General features: G+C 45.5%; 1 protein-coding gene across 1 annotated transcript in view; it reads right to left on the bottom strand.

Moving 5' to 3' along the window:
* Positions 1-5,000, bottom strand: part of bcl11bb (BCL11 transcription factor B b) — a 71,022-nt gene that overhangs the window by 42,466 nt on the left and 23,556 nt on the right. The window lies entirely within an intron of this gene.

The raw sequence follows: 5,000 nt of genomic DNA, 5'->3' as shown, positions 1-5,000 counted from the left end.
ACAGCCAGAAGAGGACTAGCCACCCCTCATAGCCTGGTTCCTCTCTAGGTTTCTTCCTAGGTTTTGGCCTCTCTAGGGAGATTTCCTCGTGCTTCTACACCTGCATTGCTTGCTGTTTGGGGTTTTAGGCTGGGTTTCTGTACAACACTTTGTGACATCAGCTGATGTAAGAAGGGCTTCATAAATACATTAGATTGATTGATTGATTGATCCTTCAGAAGGGGGGCCAGCAGTGCTCTACAGTAACTACATAATTCACTGCTGCAAACAAGACAGTAAATTCCAAAATGTTCAACATTTCAGCTGTAGTCCTCTAGAGACGTATCTCAGCCCAGGCAGATCAAAGATGGATGGCTAGAGAGAGAGATTCATGAAATATTCACACCGTGTGTGTGTGTGTGTCTGTGTGTGTGTGTGTGTGCGCGTTCAAGTGTGCCTGTGTGTGTGTGTGTGTGTGTGTGTGTGTGTGTGTGTGTGTGTGTGTGTGTGTGTGTGTGTGTGTGTGTGTGTGTGTGTGTGTGTGTGTGTGTGTGTGTGTGTGTGTGTGTGTGTGTGTGAGTGTGTGTGTGTGTGTGTGTGTGTGTGTGTGAGAGGGGTCGACGGCAGACTGGTGGTGATGTCTCGGTGCACATCCAGAGGGGATGTGAGGTGTCTGGAGATGGGTTCAAAGCCAGGCCAGGGTCGTCGTGGCGACGGCAGCCCTCCCTTAGCGACAGCCGCGCGCTGTCTGATGACACTCATCATTCTTCACACACACAATGCTCACAAATATCTCAAACACACACACACACCGCTCACACACACCGCTCACACACACCGCTCACACACACACCGCTCACACACACACCGCTCACACACACACCGCTCACACACACCGCTCACACACACACCGCTCACACACACCTCTCTCTCAGGGTTTACATCAATCATCTATGTGTGTGTGTGTGTGTGTGTGTGTGTGTGTGTGTGTGTGTGTGTGTGTGTGTGTGTGTGTGTGTGTGTGTGTGTGTGTGTGTGTGTGTGTGTGTGTGTGTGTGTCTGTGTGTGTGTGTGTGTGTGTGTGTGTGTGTGTGTGTGTGTGTGTGTGTGTGTGTGTGTGTGTGTGTGTGTGTGTCTGTGTGTGTGTGTGGGGGGGGGTTCAGTTAAATGTGCTAGCCTCACCACATCTTTGCAGTGTAAGCTGTATACTGACACAGTACAAGGCCGAGGCAGGATGTTACAATAGGAAACCAGCTGTGGTTTCAGACAGGAGAGGAGGGGGTTGAGGTGTGTTCCTGAGTGTGTGCGTGCAGACAGTTCCTATCTAAAACCGTCCCCATTGGAGAACCCTTTGAAGAAACCTTTTGGATCCAGGTAGAACCCTTTAGGTTCCAGGTAGAACCCTTTTGGATCCAGGTAGAACCATGTAGGTTCCAGGTAGAACACTTTTGGATCCAGTTAGAACCCTTTAGGTTCCAGGTAGAACCCTTTTGGATCCAGGTAGAACCCTTTAGGTTCCAGGTAGAACCCTTTTGGATCCATGTAGAACCCTTTAGGTTCCAGGTAGAACCCTTGTGGATCCAGGTATAACCATTTAGGTTCAAGGTAGAATCCTTTTGGATCTATGTAGAATCTTTAGGTTCCAGGTAGAACACTTTTGGATCCAGGTAGAACCCTTTAGGTTCCAGGTAGAACCCTTGTGGATCCAGGTAGAACCATGTAGGTTCCAGGTAGAACACTTTTGGATCCAGTTAGAACCCTTTAGGTTCCAGGTAGAACCCTTTTGGATCCAGGTAGAACCCTTTAGGTTCCAGGTAGAACCCTTGTGGATCCAGGTATAACCATTTAGGTTCAAGGTAGAATCCTTTTGGATCTATGTAGAATCTTTAGGTTCCAGGTAGAACACTTTTGGATCCAGGTAGAACCCTTTAGGTTCCAGGTAGAACCCTTGTGGATCCAGGTAGAACCATGTAGGTTCCAGGTAGAACACTTTTGGATCCAGTTAGAACCCTTTAGGTTCCAGGTAGAACCCTTTTGGATCCAGGTAGAACCCTTTAGGTTCCAGGTAGAACCCTTGTGGATCCAGGTATAACCATTTAGGTTCAAGGTAGAATCCTTTTGGATCTATGTAGAATCTTTAGGTTCCAGGTAGAACACTTTTGGATCCAGGTAGAACCCTTTAGGTTCCAGGTAGAACCCTTGTGGATCCAGGTATAACCATTTAGGTTCAAGGTAGAATCCTTTTGCTTCTAGTTAGAACCCTTTTTGGTTCCACGTAGAATCATTTTGGGATGTACGTAGAACCTTTTCCACATATTGGTTCTACTTGGAAACAAAAGGTTTCTTCAAATGGTTCTCCTATGGGGATGGTTTTAGATAGGAACTGTCTGCACGCACACAGTCAGGCATGAAAAAACAAGCTGCCCACAAGCAGAAATACATCTTAAGTCCCTCCTCCTCTGTCTGAAACAACTAACGGTTGGTTTCCTTTTGTAACATCCTGTAACAGCCTTGTTCTGTGTCAGTACGCAGAGGAACCCCATTTTTCTAAGATGTGTGTGTGTGTGTGTGTGTGTGTGTGTGTGTGTGTGTGTGTGTGTGTGTGTGTGTGTGTGTGTGTGTGTGTGTGTGTGTGTGTGTGTGTGTGTGTGTGTGTGTGTGTGTGTATGTGTGTGTGTGTGTGTGTGTGTGTTTCATGTGCATGCCATTCCAGCATTTCTGCATTTGTATGAGTGTGTGCATGACAGATCATGTAAGCCGTTTTTCCTAACTAACTGCAGTGCTCTGTTCTGCCCTTTATATCAGGGCTGCCCTTCCCTCTTCCTGGAGATCTACTGTCCTGTAGGTCATCAGTCCATCACTCTTCCTGGAGATCTACTGTCCTGCATGTTATCAGTCCATCCCTCTTCCTGGAGATCTACAGTCCTGTAGGTTATCAGTCCATCCCTCTTCCTGGAGATCTACTGTCCTGTAGGTTATCAGTCCATCCCTCTTCCTGGAGATCTACTGTCCTGTAGGTTATCAGTCCATCCCTCTTCCTGGAGATCTACAGTCCTGTAGGTTATCAGTCCATCCCTCTTCCTGGAGATCTACTGTCCTGTAGGTTATCAGTCCATCCCTCTTCCTGGAGATCTACTGTCCTGTAGGTTATCAGTCCAACCCTCTTCCTGGAGATCTACTGTCCTGTAGGTTATCAGTCCATCCCTCTTCCTGGAGATCTACTGTCCTGTAGGTTATCAGTCCATCCCTCTTCCTGGAGATCTACAGTCCTGTAGGTTATCAGTCCATCCCTCTTCCTGGAGATCTACTGTCCTGTAGGTTATCAGCATCCCTCTTCCTGGAGATCTACTGTCCTGTAGGTCATCAGTCCATCCCTCTTCCTGGAGATCTACTGTCCTGTAGGTTTTCAGTCCATCCCTCTTCCTGGAGATCTACTGTCCTGTAGGTCATCAGTCCATCCCTCTTCCTGGAGATCTACTGTCCTGTAGGTTATCAGTCCATCCCTCTTCCTGGAGATCTACTGTCCTGTAGGTCATCAGTCCATCCCTCTTCCTGGAGATCTACAGTCCTGTAGGTTATCAGTCCATCCCTCTTCCTGGAGATCTACTGTCCTGTAGGTCATCAGTCCATCCCTCTTCCTGGAGATCTACTGTCCTGTAGGTTTTCAGTCTATCCCTCTTCCTGGAGAACTACAGTCCTGTAGGTTATCAGTCCAACCCTCTTCCTGGAGATCTACTGTCCTGTAGGTTATCTGCATCTGTAGAATTTGACTTACTTATTCCCCAACTTCCCGATTCTACTGTCACAAGTTTGAGTTCCTATAGTAGTGACTGTTTGTCCTCTATAGTAGTGACTGTTTGTCCTCTATGGTAGTGACTGTTTGTCCTCTATAGTAGTGACTGCTTGTCCTCTATAGTAGTGACTGTTTGTCCTCTATAGTAGTGACTATGTGACCTCTATAGTAGTGACTGTTTGTCCTCTATAGTAGTGACTGTTTGTCCTCTATAGTAGTGACTGTTTGTCCTCTATAGTAGTGACTGTTTGTCCTCTATAGTAATGACTGTTTGTCCTCTATAGTAGTGACTGTTTGTCCTCTATAGTAGTGACTGTTTGTCCTCTATTGTAGTGACTGTTTGTCCTCTATAGTAGTGACTGTTTGTTCTCTATAGTAGTGACTGTTTGTCCTCTATAGTAGTGACTGTTTGTCCTCTATAGTAGTGACTATGTGTCCTCTTTAGTAGTGACTGTTTGTCCTCTATAGTAGTGACTGTTTGTCCTCTACAGTAGTGACTGTTTGTCCTCTATAGTAGTGACTGTTTGTCCTCTATAGTAGTGACTGTTTGTCCTCTATAGTAGTGACTGTTTGTCCTCTATAGTAGTGACTGTTTGTCCTCTATAGTAGTGACTGTTTGTCCTCTATAGTAGTGACTGGTTGTCCTGTATAGTAGTGACTGTTTGTCCTCTATAGTTGTGACTGTTTTTCCTCTATAGTAGTGACTGTTTGTCCTCTATAGTAGTGACTGTTTGTCCTCTATGGTAGTGACTGTTTGTCCTCTATAGTAGTGACTGTTTGTCCTCTATAGTAGTGACTGTTTGTCCTCTATAGTAATAACTGGTTGTCCTCTATAGTAATGACTGTTTGTCCTCTATAGTAGTGACTATGTGTCCTCTATAGTAGTGACTGTTTGTCCTCTATAGTAGTGACTGTTTGTCCTCTATAGTAGTGACTGTTTGTCCTCTATAGTAGTGACTGTTTGTCCTCTATAGTAGTGACTGTTTGTCCTCTATAGTAGTGACTGTTTGTCCTCTTTAGTAGTGACTGTTTGTCCTCTATATTAGTGACTGTTTGTCTTCTATAGTAGTGACTGTTTGTCCTCTATAGTAGTGACTGTTTGTCCTCTATAGTAGTGACTGGTTGTCCTATATAGTAGTGACTGTTTGTCCTCTATAGTAGTGACTGTTTGTCCTCTATAGTAGTGACTGTGTGACCTCTATAGTAGTGACTGTTTGTCCTCTATAGT

This window comes from Salvelinus fontinalis, chromosome 27, assembly GCF_029448725.1.
Source record: "Salvelinus fontinalis isolate EN_2023a chromosome 27, ASM2944872v1, whole genome shotgun sequence".
Taxonomy (NCBI): Eukaryota; Metazoa; Chordata; class Actinopteri; order Salmoniformes; family Salmonidae; genus Salvelinus; species Salvelinus fontinalis.
The sequence above is the reverse complement of the archived record's forward strand: the minus strand, read 5'-3'. Positions and strand labels throughout refer to the sequence as shown.